Consider the following 17,752-nt stretch of genomic DNA (forward strand, 5'->3'; position numbering starts at 1 on the left):
GATTAACTATGGGCAATATGTCCAAGAATGCTGATAGTGATTTATGCTTGTGTCGCATAAAAATCAGCGGAGTACTAAACAATGACAGATAATAAGGGGAAAGGAGAATTCAGCCATCATGTTGATATTCATGAGGTTGTTAATGTATCAAGACAATCTAAACAACAATTACTTTTTTGCAGAGTGCTACAAGCCTTCTTACCTCTCGTGGAAAACACCAGATACACAACAGGTGTGTCTGCACATTTGTTCTTAATGAATCCAGTTTATTCTAAATGAGGGAGTGTGAATCTGCCATTAGTAATTAGCATAGGACACACCCAAACCGTCTCCATATAAGGGCCTCCATAACAATCTCTCGTATACAGTCATTAATCAATATTTAAATGTATCTTTAAGCTCTACAAAGACATGCGACAAGATTTCGGATAAAAGCAGAATGTGTCATTCGCAAAACACATTTACACAGGTATACTATCATACATTGAGCTATTGAGAATATATTGTTTCATGTTATTTCATTATTATTTTTATCAATAAGTAAAGCTGCAGTCCGTAAGTTTTGCTTACAGAAGCTTAAGGAGATACACTGGCTGGTTATGCACTTGCTCAAAAATTGATTTTGGATCATTTTTAACCAAAAAAAGTTACAGACTGCATTTTTATGCCAAAACAATCCTAGATCGAGCTATAAAAATATTATATTGTTTCATATTATTTTATCATATTAATATTTTCATCAAGATTATTAAGTTTAATATTATATTAAGAAATAAAAATTCACTGTTTAACATATTCCAAATTCTAAGGAAGAGGATTAGGGCCAAGCAATAATAAAAAAATAAAACCATCTCAAGATTAAAGTTGTTAAATTTCGAGAAAAAAGTCTTGATAATGTTGAGAATAAAGTCATTAAATTACGAGAAAAAAGTCGTTCAATTTCCCAAAAAAAAGGTGAGATAAAATGTTGAGAATAAACTCGTTTAATTACGAGAAAAAACTCGCTAAATTTCAAGAAAAAAGTTGAGATAAAATGTTGAGAATGAAGTCATTAAATTACGAGAAAATAATCGTTAGATTATGAGAACAAATTTGTTAAATTATGAGAAAAAAAGTTGTTAAATTTCGAGAAAAAAAGTCGAGATAAAATGTTGAGAATAAAATCATTAAATTACGAGAAAAAAGTCGTTAAATTATGAGAACAAATTCGTAATTTAATGACTTTTTTCTTGTAATTTAATGACTTTATTCTCAACATTTTATCTCGACTTTTTTCTTGAAATTTAACGAGTTTTTTCTCGTAATTTAATGACTTTATTCTCAACATTTTATCTCGACTTTTTTCTTGAAATTTAACGAGTTTTTTCTCGTAATTTAATGACTTTATTCTCAACATTTTATCTTGACTTTTTTCTTGAAATTTAACGACTTTAATCTCAAGATGGTTTTATTTTTTTATTATTGCTTGGCCCTAATCCACTTCCATAAAATTCTTTCATAAATGTACAAAAAAAAATATATAAGTCTGTTCCACTGTTATTTATAGTCGGCATGAAACAGAAGTTGCAATAGCCTTTTCTTCCCTATTGTGACGTATATCTGAGTAAAACAGCTTCTCGGACAAGAACAAATGTAGGACAGGAATTGCCCATTTTGATTTCATGGTGACTTTAAGTGTCCCTTTGGATTTATCAACGAAAACGCATTTTGTCTGGATGCATTGCAAAAACAATGTCAGCTGTTTACCGAATAATAGCCTATATTTGGAAAAAAATCTCATTAAAACATGAGCTCCAATTAAACATCATTATTTCCCTCTGGAAATTAGTACAAGTTTTACTAAACTATTATATTTTCATTAAGGGTTTTTATGTGTTTTACAAAAGCACAAAGCTGACATATAGGCCTAGCAGAAATACGTTACGCAACCAAAAGAAAACCAGAGGATTGTCGCTCCAAGGGGCATATTATCTCCAAATACGCTGGAGAGAGACAGTTAATAAGTACAGGGAACAGCCAAAAAAAGAAAGCACCGGCATTTGGTGTTCTGCAGCTTTACTGCCATTAGCGTGTGTCTGGCACAGGAGAATTACCTCTGCCTCCCACGCATGGCAGTGTGGGTGGCTGAGAGTCACGCTCAAGGATCCTTATGGCATTTTCATCCCTCTCCGCTCTCCTTCGGTGAAGTCACTTTCGCTGTGCTACTCTCTTATTGAGACAAACAGAAATACCCCCACAGAGATCACAATCACAGCTCGCCGCTGCAGGAATACTAATGTCCTGTGATGAAAAGAGCCTCAACACCTGAGGATATGACATCATTGCTGTTCTATCTATCGGACACAATGTGATCTGAATAGTAAAAAGCAGTATTTGCTTTATATTGTCCTTTCAAATATAAGTCACCAATTATGGGCTAATAAACCACATAGGAATATATAATTCCCTACTACTGAATCATATAACTTGACAAATCTGATTGTATTGCTTTTATTAATTATTAATTTATTAATATTTTATTTCATTATTTATTGTTTGTTTTTAGTGTTTATGTCATTAATTTATGTTCTGTTAAGACCTGTTTTGTAAGTTAAGGTCTTAGAATATTAATAATTGAATAATTTTTCACCACACAATGCTAATGTGTTATGAATGGTTGCCAGGGTGTTACTAGGTGGCTGCTGTATTACATAATGCAATGCCTCCAACTTGACCTGCTATTACTGGAAGTGGAAGTAATACTGGAAGTAATATCAGCTGCGATTTTGCATTATTCATTATTTGATCTGATTTCTACACAGCGCCTAAAGGGACATTGTGATGGTAAAAAAAAAATAAAAAAAAAAAAGATGGGAGGAAATATTACATTTCAATGCTTGCAAAACTTTTGCTTTCCCCAGAGAAACTTTGCATTATGTGTGAGGAAAAAAATATATATTTCAGTGCTTTTGCAAGCAAATGCAAAGTTTTTTGGAGGGATGCAATCATTTTGCGAGAGAACACAAAGTTTCTTAGGGGCAACGTAATACTTTTTGAGAACACAAAAGAATTTAAATATAATTTTTTTCTCCGATCTCATATATTTTGTTCCATCACCATGTCCCCTTACATGCTCCATATTGCCAAAAGTAAATTTTTCGTTTTACACAGAATTCATTTAAATATGCAAAGCAATTTGTCAGGTGGTGGTTGTAATGATTGCACAAAGATGAGGAATAACACAAACAGTCATTAATAAATCCAACCAGAACCATGTAGGAAATAACATTAATAGTTATAAACACGATCACATAAACTAAAGACAGCAGCAAACCAAGGAAGTGAGGAAAACTAAGGACTTAAATGCAAAGAGATGATAATCAACAGAACTAGAAACAGGTGCGCAACTCACTACAACCATGGAAACTGAGGGAACACAGACAAACAGAAACAGAACAAAACCAAACTAAGGGGCCCTTTACAAAACACCACTTTCAACTAAAAACTGGAAACTTTTCATGCGTTTTGGCCATTCATTTACACAACAACAGTGTTTTGGCAGCCTGAAATGCAAACTTTTCAAATCGGGTTTCAAAGTGCAAGTTTTTGAAAACAATACCGTTATCATCTCTATGTAAACTACAAAAACACAAATGTGTGAAAACGGTGATGTAATGCGCATGCGTGTTACGTGTACAATCTATAGGCACGTAGTGTTTCTTTACAAAGTGACATCAACGACTACTGGCCTGGCATCCATAATACAGCATTTTTTGTTATTTTGTAAACGGGGATCGTTTTGACAACGTTGTTGTCTATATGCGAAAAAGAGCAAAGGAAGAACTTTTCTGTTTTTAGTACATCAAAAGCTATGTTTCCATCCACCTATTATGCGCATTTTGGGAAACAGTGGTTTCTATGCAGTAACTTTCATTTTTCTTAATGATATTTAGCACCAGTTTACAGGAAGTGACGATTTTGCTCTCTTTGACTCACTAGATGGAAACAGTGCTTTATTCGTAAATATTTGATGTGATATTCTAAATTTAATAAAGTTAATGTCACAAATTTGGATGGAAACATAGCTATTGTAGTGTTTTATCTACTTATTTCATCATGTTGTAAGGGTCACTGTTATTTTGCCAAGTAAGACATGTTCCTGGATCAACATATTTTGTTGATCCTGGAACAATCCTGTATGAAAATTTATTCCTAACCATATATCCCTACCCCTAGACCTAACCCTACCCATAAGTTATCCCTAAAATCAGAGGGAAATAATAGGTGAACCCTGATTGTAAGCCTAAACTTGAGATGAACTGTAAACTTGTCCCTTAAAACCTGATTGGTTGACTGGAATGTTGTTCCAGGATCGACAGAGATGTTGATCCAGGAACATGTAGTACTTGGTGAAATCACGTTCACAAAGTTGCAAGTTAGTTTTTCATTCTGAAAACTGCATAAAATGCCTTTACTGTCTCTACACTATATTCACGAGTGCAACTAGCCTTTCTCTGTGTGTGAGTGGTCTAACTCTATCAGACACATACTGAGAGGCATCTGTCGTCACTTGCCGCAATCTGTCCTTTGGCGTAGCGAGGGCAATGCAGGACGTCTGGCTCCGTGAGCTGTAGAGAAAGCGAGCTGTGTGGACACTAGCATGCCAGCACCTCCAAGTGGGCTCAGCCTCCATCACATTCACAGCCTAATTATGACTTCAAGATGAGCAGATACTGTAGGCTACTCATTAGCTTTCAATGGCATTGCCAGCAAAATTTCTTATTCGTTACACCAGCACTGAATCACATATGGGCTGATGTTTATCCGTGCAGTTAAAGGTGATAGAGAGGATTTTTTCGTTGACTGAGAATCCAGCCGCGCTCGTCTCTCACAAGGAACGTCACGGCAGTGAATGACAAGCCAGAGGGCCAATCGTTTACGTGATGATCATGTAAATGATTGGCTGATGTTTTTAAGGCCCTGCCTCGTGCACAGATGATGTATATTAATATTATTACTTTCAGTGCACCTAATAAATAGTCTTTTATCAGTTAGTGAAGACAGTTTCAAGTAATACTGCAAAAATGTATAAAACAAAACATCCTCTTTAGCACCTTTAACAACAAGGTTGGCAAAGACGCATAGTTGAATCAAAAGATGATCTACCGTGAGGCAAAAAGAGTTTACTTGCTGGATTTTCTGCTTTTCAGACAGCCTTGGTTGGGTTAGGAACAAAAGATTGACACTGAAATATCAACATGACACAGTGGTTCTTTATTGGTGTTTATGGTTCCATGAAGAATCTTTAAAGGGTTAGTTCAACTAAAATTGAAAATTCTGTCATTAATTACTGATCCTCATTTTGTTCCAAATCTGTAAGACTTTTGTTCATCTTCAGAACACAAATGAAGATCTTTTTGATGAAATCTGAGAACTTTCTTTCCCTCTGTTGACAGCTATGCAACCACCACTTTGACACTTCAAAGAGTTCATAAAGAGATCGTAAAAATAATCAATATGAATTGAGTGGTTTAGTCCAATTTTTCTGAAGATCACTTTATATGATTAACAGATTGAATGTAGGCTTTTATTCAAATATAAACATTCATCAACTCGCACATCAGTTGTGGTAAACGGAAGCTCAAGCAAGTTCGTTTGATGCTTGCGAGAACCAGTGAGGTTCATTCTCGTGTTACACAGCAAGTTTGAGGTTCTGCAAGTATTGGATAGTAATAACTCAAGAGTTACTATGTAACTCTAAAGTATGTGTATTGTATGTGAATAAAAGCCTAAACTAAATATTTTTATCATATAAAGCGATCGAGTCTCTTTAGAACATTTGGACTAAACCGCTCAATTCACGTGGATTAGTTTTAAGATCTCTTTATGAACTTTTTGAAGTGTCAAAGTGTCAGTTGCGTAGCTGTCTATGGAGGGACAGAAAGCTTTCAGATTTAATTTGTGTTCTGAAGATGAATGAAGTTCTTACAGGTTTGGAATGATATGAGAGTGAGTAATTAATAACAGAATATTTTATTTTTGGGTGAGCTAACCCTTTAACATCCATTGAACCTTTCCAATGCACAAAATGTTTGTTATAGTGCAAAAAGGTTCTTTAGATTATTGAAATGTTCTTCAGACTAAGAAAAATTGTTTGATGAAAGGCTCTTTTAGGAACCCAAAATGGCTATTCTATCTATGGCATCACTGGAACCTTCATTTTTAAGAGTGAACTTGCTAATATCTCTTTGTAAGGCGTGAATTTGGGAAAAGGGGTCTAATTCTGTGGATTAGAAAACATCACTTATACATATTAGATTTGAGTCTGTGTATGAGAAGCTGATCCTAAACCAGCAATTAAGCAGTTTTATCTCTCTCAGCAGCAATCGGAAGCAGCAGGCAGTGAGGTAATTCACCGTGGATCTTCTATCGCCAGCATATTGTTAGTGTCTCAAGATTCCTCCAGGACTTCATTTGGAAACAATTTAAAGCAAGACACTGTGAATTAGCCTGAGGTAATTAGGGCAAATAAGACCAAGGTGCAATGACATACTGATTTGCACATTTCAACTACTCCCATTAAGTCTGCATAGTTCATCTGCAGCAGGACAAAAGGTTGCGAAGGAAAAGAAAAGTCCATTGTGTGCATATGGAGTGTTGAGTCCATTGTGTGCCTATTGGCATAAGCAGCATTTTAAGGCAATTATGTTAATATTAATATTATTTTTCTTGTCATATTCCAAGGCATGTGTCTTTTGTGGAGAAGACAAATACAGAATGCATTGCAACATGCTCAGTAAAAAAAATCCAAAATAGTATAGAAAGCAAGAAAGATGTTAATTACAAATACACTAGTGTTCAAAAGTTTGGGGTCAGTAAAATTTACACTGTAATCAATAATTTTATTCAGCGAGGATGCATTAAACTGCATTAAAGTGACAGCAAAGACAAGTTACAAAAGATTTCCTGTTCATTTGAACTTTTTATTCAAAGAGCCTTGAAAACATGTTTCTACAAAAAAAAATCAGGACAACTGTTTTCAACATTAATAATAATAATAATAAATTGTTCTTGAGCACAAAATAAGCATATTAGAATGATCTCTGAAAGATCATATGACACTGAAGAATCCAGTGCACCAAAAAGTATGAATAAAATAGCTAGATCTAATAAAAAGACAACTATTTTTCACTTAATACAGTATTGGCTCATCTTAGCAACATGCTAACATTAAACTCTGCTGTAATAAAATTGCGAATCTTCACGTTCAGAGCTTTCTTTTTTATGACACATGAATCGGTTTCCTATATGTATAAAGTTCCAAATCACTTTAGACAAAAGCTCCCTATGTAGTTCAGGAACACTGTGGGATCTGTCTGCCATACACTGACAGTAGCAGTGTGTATGTGGATTTTTATTATTTATTATCCTGTTTGATGGCATAATGGACCAATAATGGGATGATGGACTGGTTGGTGCCATAATGGAACGCTGATGGCTATAGATCCAGCATCCCAATTTATTTCAAATTGAAATCTTATGTAGGAAGCAGACATGGGAAGACTACAGATTAAGAAATGGGCACATTATTTATGATATACCGTCATTTTATGTACTGTCCACGATTTTACAAAGCTGTGCCAAAAACGTACTCTTCCATAACACACCTTTTCCATTACTATGTCCAGAGCCGGCTCTGCCATGGACGGATGAGCGCAATTAAATGATGCATGCAATGCACAAATAAACGAAATGCTGAGATTAATCTTCATCTTCAATTCCCAGGAAATATCATCTGGGAAAGATTAAGATATATGAAAACAATACTTTCAGAAAGGCTGAGTGCATCTTTTCCATGGAAAGTCTGATTTGAATTTACAGATTCATTTACCTAAGGGTGGCTCTCAAGTCATGTCGGAAAGATCTTTTTTTTTCTTTTTCTTTTTTTTCAAGTTGAATGCACATGAATGCCACCACAGAGTCGAAAATACCAGTGGGGAGCTCAGGATTTTCTTTAAGCCCTGAGTTTAGGAGTAGGGGTCGTGTCAGTGAGAAACATATACAATAATACTTATAGGTATGTAGCACTGACATTGTCAGGCTTTTTTATTTACAACAAAATAAGCTAATTGCCTGCACAAAAAAAAAATAACATTGTAATAATATATAACGATAGTAAACGTTTACAGTGGCTTCATTAATTAATTAAAAACATAAAAAAGCAAAACACAACTGATGCACATTCTTTGTTCTTCATTTTCTAGAAGTAGAGTTTAAAATCCTTGCTGTATTTTTGTGTAATCAATTTAGAGAAGTTGCACCGCCATCTTGCTCGACGAAGACGAAAGTGACTTGAACACACCTGACATCATAAATATGACTTCCCAACTCGTTATAGCCTACAAACTTGAATGCACCATAAGACAAAAGAAAATTCAAACAAGCTTCAGGTATACAAATGCTTGCAAACAATGGGCTGCCCAGTGTTGTGGAATATAGGCTCTCAAATGTTAGCAAATCATTTTAGTGACTTTTAGTGACTATATGGTTTTCAGTAGTAGTTCATTTGTAGCCTAATAAACAAATGCTGAACTTTTTAAATTAACAAGATACTTTTTCAAGTATCAGTGTGGTGCAACAAATATGCTAAAAACAATGCAAAATTCTACTGTGCCAACGCTATCTCACGACCATCTTATGACCAATTAGTGGCTAATTCGTACGAATTCATGCGATTTGTCTAAACTCCAGTGACGGATAGATTTAGGGGCGGGGTTAGGGTTAGGGTAATTCGTACAAATTCATACGATTTGTCTAAACCCCAGTGAGCTGTAGGTTTAGGGGTGGGGTTAGGGGTTGGTCATTCGTACAAATTCATGCGAATATGGCATCTCATATGCATGATTTAGGAAAAAACATACTAATTCGTACGAGTCAGGTCATACGAATTCTTACGAATTAGACACCATGTAAAATACGTACGAACTGCCGTGAGATTGGGTTGGCAACTGTGCCTGCAGCTTTGAAGTCAAGTGAGCTGACACAATATACGAGCTCTCCCAAAACATTGTGCATCACTTTATTCAGACGCTTGAGCTAAAGAGTTTAATGCAAGTTATTATATAAGAATCTATTTTCTGATTCAAATCATTGCTGAGACGTCCTTGTATGGCATTTTCCATTTTTCACAGCGAAATATTTATTTACAAACACTGCTGTTCATCACCATTTCAACTTTTTTTTTTTTTTTTTGGTGCATTGCATGTACTGTAATTTAAAGGGGACCTATTATGCCCCATTTTACAAGATGTAAAATAAGTCTCTGATGTCCCCAGAGTGGGTATGTTAAGTTTTAGCTCAAAATACTCCAGAGATATTTTTTTATAGCATGTTAAAATTGCCACTTTTAGTGGTTGAGCAAAAACGAATCAATGTAAGAGCTTAATAAAACACAGTGCAAATGTGCATTAAAATATTATCCATAAACTCTCTCTCCCTTGCATTATCATCAACATACACAGCGAAGTACACAGAAACACTTGTTACAACTAACAGTAAACAAATATAGAGTGACTTTATGCCTTTTCGGTTAGTGCTTAATAAACTGGTACATTTTATATCTGTAAATTAACTCCGATGAACTGTAATAAAGTGCTCTCACCTTCATTACTGCCATATCCAGTATCACTCTGGAGGCTGTAAGCTGGATCACGAACAGTTTGTACTTGTATATCTGTGAGTAGCACATTTTTAGCACAGTCTCTGCTTTGTATTGTCCCTTTGTATTGATATTTGTTCACAAAGCAGTCCGGTTTAAATTATTTGCGCAGACATAAATGAATTTCGGTAGAGCTGAGGGAGCATTTTCTTGGAAAACCAAGTCAATCCTCCTCGTCTTCAGTGGCTCAGATTTAGGGAGTAAATGGAGAGAGCTATGTGGATTAATGCATCCATCCAGCTACAGAACACCTAAAACACTTGGCAGACATTCTCGTCAGTGCAGCAATGGTGAAATGTATAAACTCGCTGTGAACTCGCTCAGGATGGTTAAAACAGCAGTGTCTGTCAACATTCATGGGCGGGGCCTGTGGCTAATGTGACGTCACATTGCCAGGGATCTGGAAAAGGTTTGTTCTGAGACACTACTTATGATTTATGGGGATTTAAAAAAAAAAAAAAAAAAAAAAAATGGTTGGATTTTTATCACTATAAGGTGGTTGTGTACACACACTGCCAACACACATTTATGTCCAAACACCATGCAAAAGTTCATTTTGCATAATAGGTCCCCTTTAAGTTTAATTCTGTCACCCAACAAAGATTCACTCATTCAAAAAGCCTCATTGTAGCAATATGCTAATTATGAATTGTTCCTATAAAGAGCTTTAATGTGATTGGCTACTTTTTGGTAGTAGCTTGTACTGTAATGAATTACTTTCTCAAAAGAGACACTGAAGTACTTTGAATAATGCAGCTTCTCAAACACTGTCCTGCCTAGTGAAGAGTTCCAGCAATAGAGAATCTATGAATAGATTGAGTCATTTCAATCAGAGGGGTTGATTTTGATGGTTTCTGGGGAGTGTAGATGCTTCTCAATGTGTTGATGAGCTGTGAGGTGACTCTTCACACGTCCCACACCCTCCTTCCAGCAACTATGACAGGCGTCTTCATGTAGCCTATCCTCTCTTATGATGGATTGCCCAGGTCTTCCTCTCAATAATTCAGAGCAGGGAACTCTTATGGGACGCAGAGACAGCACAAACACGTCCCTCTCAGGGACAGGACATGACTTCTGCATTGTCTCTCCTTCACAGCCACTAAAATCAGTGGTGCCAGATCTCACAAGAAAAATGAGCAACCTGATTTGAAAAAAAGAAGTGTGAAATAAATCCATTAGGTTTTGGATTATTGGAAAGAAAGAAAAAAAAAAAGGAAAATAGCTTCATTTATTTGATCTGATTTATTCATATAAAAAAGCAGTCAATAATTTTATCCTTTAAAACTCATCTTTGATAATCAAAATGACATATTAAAAAAAAAAATTCTGTGAAAATAATTTCTCCATGCCTTAAAATAGCTTGAATGTAACTCGACACCCTTGCTTCATTTAGTATATATTGATCCATGAATGTGCAAATTAGTCCCCGCCTCCACTCAATCACGTCAGCTCAGAATATCTGATCCAAGAGTTGGTCAACTGTAGTAAATCAATGCTACACAATGGCAAGTGGAAATATTGGTTTAATTCTGCCATGTACTATATGTCCCCACACGTTGATGGGATTGGTCACTGTTTTCTGACCCGGAACGCACATTTTAAAGTAAAATAATTGGCTGTAGCATCGTTTTTCTGAGAAAGTGTTTGAACTTAGCATGTTTCCTATATCTCTGCAAAGATATTATGGTATGCTTTATTGTACCTTTATTGTAAAAATATGCATTCAACAAGGCTAGATTGAAATATGCTGTTTACAATTATTATATCCTTTTACAAAATTAATTAAATGTTTCACATATAGGCCTGGTCATCTAAATCAATTCATAAACTGATTAAAGTGTAATTTGAATAAAGTTTAGACCTATAAGAAAAGGGAACATGGGAGAAAAAGGGTGAAACAAATTACAGTGCTTAATAATGACAAAATAGATCAGGTGGGAAGATTTGACAGCTGCAATTAGCAGTTGGTCACAATCTCTTGTGCTAAAGGGGGATCATGTGCGACTGTATTCTGGAAATAAACCCCTTAACAATCATAACTACCCATATTTATAAGCAACTTCATGCAAAACCAAGCCCAAAGGACATAGCATCAGTGACTAAAATCTGTCTGCATCTGCTATGCTAAGGAAACAAATGTGAATTGTGGTTTCTTGTTTGTTATGCACACAGCTGAATATTTCAAACATTGGGTTACAAGATAAATCTACTTGAAAATGATTGTTTTTCTCAGCATGCATTTCACCTAAAATGAAACTCTAAACAAGAGGAAAGTGGACTTGGTTTATAAGATGATTTTCATCAAACCTTTTTTTCCCCCCACTGAGACACCATATTCTCTTTTGCAGACAATACAAATACCATTTTCACTGAGTACACAAACAGTAATTGACACCAGCTGAACGACCAGCTGCCTTGTACAGACAGGCATTCAAAAGCCAGCATGGGGAAAGACAACATCTGAAACAAAGGGATTCTCCTGATAGCATGTGTTTCTGCACTTGTAGACAGGAAATAATGTAGATATCTGGATCTTATTTTCTGTCCACAAGTACCTTGATAATGAGATGAAATATGTGCCCTGCAGATTTCCACACAACTAAAAAGACCTTTGCCCCACTACCAAAGTGTTTGTTAAAGCTGCAGTCCGTAACTTTTTTTTTTGGTTAGAAATGATCCAAAATCAATTTTTGAGCAAGTACTTAACCAGTTAGTGTTCAAAACCATCTCCTTACCTTAGCCTGACTCACAACGGTAGGCTTCTAATAATGTTTTCTAATAAGAGTGGTACTGGTTTCCGCGGGAAATTCGAGCATGCAGCTGTCCGACCTTTGCATCATTACGTCACGTCTGTTTACATAGAGAAGGAGTCCCAGCTAGTAGGCTATATGGCATATGATCATTTATAGCCTTTTCTCACAGCAGCTGGAATAATTAAACATCATTTTGATGGTGGATTGTAATCCAGAAAGGTCCAAATGACAATCATCAGTGACAACTGGAGATTCACCTGTAGTGAAAATCTAAAGACTTTGGACTGTGGAGTGGCTACAGAAATCGAAATCTACAGGTAGAGCTAATACACACTAAATATATAGTCACGCAATGCTGATGTTAACATTAACATTTGAGAACAATGTATAACAATAATAATAATTTGCACAGTTTGACGTGATCCAAGCTAAGCGATCGATGGAACGAACGCGGCGCCAGTTTAATTTTTTTCCGTAAGTAGAATAGGGAAGGCTTGGACATATGGTGTAAGCTTTTTGAAGAATACGGAAAGTGAGGCGATAATTTGTGTTTATAAAGCATATACAGTTGTATTTTTTTTTCGAAAATGACCGATTGTTTCACTAGATAAGACCCTTATTCCTTGCCTGGTATCGTTTAAAGCCCTTTGAAGCTGCACTGAAACTGTCATTTTGACCTTCAACCCTCTGGAGGCCATTGAAGTCCACTATATGGAGAATAATCCTGGAATGTTTTCATCAAAAACCTTAATTTCTTTTCGACTGATGAAAGAAAGACATTAACATCTAGGATGACATGGGGGTGAGTAAATTATCAGGAAAATTTGATTTGAAAGTGGACTAATCCTTTAAGTATTCTTCAATAATTAGATCATGCTCCCAGCTATCAATACAGGTAGTGCTCTTAGATCAATTTAACATGTTTTACCTAAAATCAGTGTGATAAAATGAATCGAAATTCAGCAGATTATGTCCAGGCTAGGGCATCAAAATAAGTGGCACATAATCGCATGGTTTTATGGGAATCTTTATCAGTTTAATGGAGTCATATTCGCTTCATTAATATCCGTGTGTTATGTTTTAAGCATCATATCCTGGTGTGATTATGGATTGCTGTGCTCTCGTGTGCATGAGCCCTAGTGAAGATGACCTCATTTCTCCCTGGAATCTCAATGGTGAATTCAGACCATGTTGTTCCACATCAGTGACATCAGAATGCTCATTTGGGGGACGTGGGCAGCATTGATTGATTATCTAACGCTGGCCGCTCAATGGACCTCAAAGTTTCCAAGTTATCCTTTTGGGGAAAGTCCATGCACACTAAAGTGAAAGGAACAAATAGGAATACAAACAGTCAGAGAGAGAGAGAGAGAGAGAGAGAGAGAGAGAGAGAAAGACAGAGAGAGATAGAGAGAGAGAGAGAAATAATACAATTTCAGTGCAGTCTTTCTCCGTCACATTGATATGCTGGCATAAGGGTTATTCAATAATAAAATCCTGCCTACTTAGAAGGAAAAACAATCAAATCAAAATGCAATTCAATCTTCTCACTGAGGCACAGAACAAAGATATTACATCCTCAAGGACTGATTAGAAAACGCATTAAATAACAGATAAAGAGTGTAAAAAAGACAAGAGAATAAAGATAAACATAGTGGAATCCTAGGGCGCTTGCACCCAGGGGTCACACCTATTGAACACAAAAGAATGACAATTATTCCTGACTGTAAAATGGTATTAAAATAAAAAGGCAGTGGAAAAACTTGTAAAAGGAAAATGGTTTAAAGCCATTAACTAAAGTTTAAAATCAGCCAGAAATTAATTTCAATTTGTAAAATAAACTCAACATCAGTTGTATACACTCCATATTAAACACAGTAATTATAGCAGCCCAGGCTGAAATTCATGCAAGGGAGACGAACAGAATGACGATATGTGGATTTACATAATGTTTATATAACTATGCGGAGCAATAACATTCTCTGAAATGGAAACAGCATTGACTCTGCACTTAATTGTAACTGTCTGCAGGGTACTGACAGAAATGATAAGCACCATTAGCATATGAGCTCTCATTATGCTCAGAGGTCATTTCAATCAATAGCTTGTTCTGTTTTAACAACACCCTGAAAATAAAGAGAGTGATGAATAGGTTTAAGAAAGAGAGAAGAGAAAGAGGGAGATGGGTAACACTTTACAATAAGGTTAAATTTAACTACATGATGATCAGAGTTGGGGTAATGCATTACAAGTAAGAAGTTACGTAATCAGATTACTTTTTTCAAGCAACTGTTAAAGGTGCCAAAGAACATGTTTTTAAAAGATGTAATATAAGTCTAAGGTGTCCCCTGAATGTGTCTGTGAAGTTTCAGCTCAAAATACCCCATAGTAGTTGCCTATTTTGGGGCATCATTATAAATGCGCCAATATAGGGTATGCGGCCCCTTTAAATCTCGTGCTCCATGGCCCAAGAGCTCGCGCTTGCCTTAAACAACATAAAAAAAAAGTACACACAGCTAATATAACCCTCAAAATGGATCTTTACAAAGTGTTCGGAAAGCGGAAGTACGTGCAAGGCAATAATTTGTGTTTATAAAGCATATACAGTTGTATTTTTTTTTCGAAAATGACCAATTGTTTCATAGATAAGACCCATAGTCCTCGTCTGGTATCGTTTAAAGCCCTTTGAAGCTGCACTGAAACTGTCATTTTGACCTTCAACCCTATGGAGGCCATTGAAGTCCACTATAAGGAGAATAATCCTGGAATGTTTTCATCAAAAACCTTAATTTCTTTTCGACTGATGAAAGAAAGACATTAACATCTTGGATGACATGGGGGTGAGTAAATTATCAGGAAAATTTGATTTGAAAGTGGACTAATCCTTTAAGTATTCTTCAATAATTAGATAATGCTCCCAGCTATCAATACAGGTAGTGCTCTTAGATCAATTTAACATGTTTTACCTAAAATCAGTGTGATAAAATGAATCGAAATTCAGCAGATTATGTCCAGGCTTGGGCCCATAGTTTTTTTTTTAATACATTTTTTAACTGCCTATTTTGGGGCATCATTATAAATGTGCCGATATAGGGTATGCGGCCCCTTTAAATCTCGTGCTCCACGCCCCAAGAGCTCGCGCTTGCCTTAAACAACATAAAAAAAAGTTCACACAGCTAATATAACCCTCAAAATGGATCTTTACAAAGTGTTCGTCATGCAACGTGTCTAATCGCGTAAGTATAGTATTTATTTGGATGTTTACATTTGATTCTGAATGAGTTTGATAGTGCTCTGTGGCTAAAGCTAACATTACACACTGTTGGAGAGATTTATAAAGAATGAAGTTGTGTTTATGAATTATACAGACTGTAAGTGTTTAAAAATGAAAATAGCGATGACTCTTGTCTCCGCGAATACAGTAAGAAACGATGGTAACTTTAACCACATTTAACAGTACATTAGCAACATGCTAACGAAACATTTAGAAAGACAATTTACAAATATCACTAAAAATATCATGTTATCATGTATCATGTCAGTTATTATTGTTCCATCTGCTATTTTTCGCTATTGTCCTTGCTTACCTAGTCTGATGATTCAGCTGTGCACAGATCCAGACGTCCTACCCTTTGAACATGAGCTATGCAAATATTGGGGGCGTACATATTAATGATCCCGACTGTTACATAACAGTCGGTGTTATGTTGAGATTCGCCTGTTTTTCTGAGGTCTTTTAAACAAATGAGATTTATATTCCAAGGAGGAAGCAATGGAGTTTGAGACTCACTGTATGTCATTTCCATGTACTGAACTCTTGTTATTCAACTATGCCGAGGTAAATTCAATTTTTGAATCTAGGGCACCTTTAAGTAATACATTACTTTTAAATTTCCAACAAAATATCTCACTTTTTCAAATAAGTTACTTTGACTTCCCATTTATTGACTGACAGCTCTCCTGTCCCCATGTTGAGAGAAATCAGGAGTGAGATGTTGTGTGCGTGTGTGAACATGATTGTTATTGTAGTTCTAGACAAGAGGTGTCCAAACTCGGTCCTGGAGGGCCACTGTCCTGCAGAGTTTAGCTCCAACTCGCCTCAACACACCTGCCTGGAAGTTTCTAGTATGCCTAGTAAGAACTTGATTAGTTGGTTCAGGTGTGTTTAATTGGGGCTGGAGCTAAACTCTGCAGGACAGTGGCCCTCCAGGAGCAGGATTGGACACCCCTGTTCTAGGCTAACAGTGCGTTCCAAATGGGATAAATTGCCCTCCGAAGGGAACTTCAGAGCGAAAACAATCATGGACGCCATTTTGAAGGGCCGTTCCAGACCAAAGTGCTCAAAACTCGCCACTTCAAAGGGCCCTTCAGAATGAAGGATTTCGAGGGGTACAACCGATTCACACTTCGTGCCCCCATGATCCTTTGCACAGGGAAGTTGTTTTGCATCACAGAATGGGTACAATATGCTCAGAGTTCGATTTTATCTATAAATGTTTGTATAGTATTTTTCTATTTTACTGTTATACTTATACAAGCTAGATTTGGTACATTATTATGGTCAAAACGTCATTGTACTTCAACAAAACAATTGTATTTTTTATCAGTTTATTGAAATGTTTCTAGATACAAAGACACAATATACATTATATTTAATTTAAAAGGCCTTGGTGCAATACACCAAAATATAAATAAATAAACTAACATTAAACAAAAGGCACAGCTTGCACATCTCACTTGCACAAAAGCAGATTCATTATTCCTCAAAATTAATAAATCAGTGAAACGCAAACTCAAAATATTAATAATAATAATAATAATTAAATGTTAAATTACACAAATATACTTTATGTATTTAATCTCACTTTATTAACCAATGTCTTTGTTGCTGACCTTCGATGATCAAATTCAACCATACTAATAAGCAAAAATTACTTTAGATAAACATCACATTTGCTTTTGTTTTTTTCTTTTCTTTTTTCATTGATGAAGCAAGAGTGTTGCTTCCTTCTCCAAGGCTGCATTCCACTCCACTTTTAGACATGCACTTGTGAACTTCCTTAAGCACTTCCCCTCGAGACCCTCGTTGCCTTGATTTTGACCGAGGGTGCAAGTCTATGTACACTTCAGGTAGCTCCATATACCACAATGCAACACGATTGTGACGTCACTGCGTATCGCGTTTTTTTATGAGACTGAGGGAAGTTAGCAAGGGAAGGGCATAAAAAAAACTGGAACGCAGCCCTATTCTTCTTTAATCCAGAATAGCAGCACAGCTGAAAGGTTTGTTTGAGCTGCGCCC

The sequence above is a fragment of the Chanodichthys erythropterus genome, chromosome 14, assembly GCF_024489055.1.
Source record: "Chanodichthys erythropterus isolate Z2021 chromosome 14, ASM2448905v1, whole genome shotgun sequence".
NCBI classification, from domain to species: Eukaryota; Metazoa; Chordata; class Actinopteri; order Cypriniformes; family Xenocyprididae; genus Chanodichthys; species Chanodichthys erythropterus.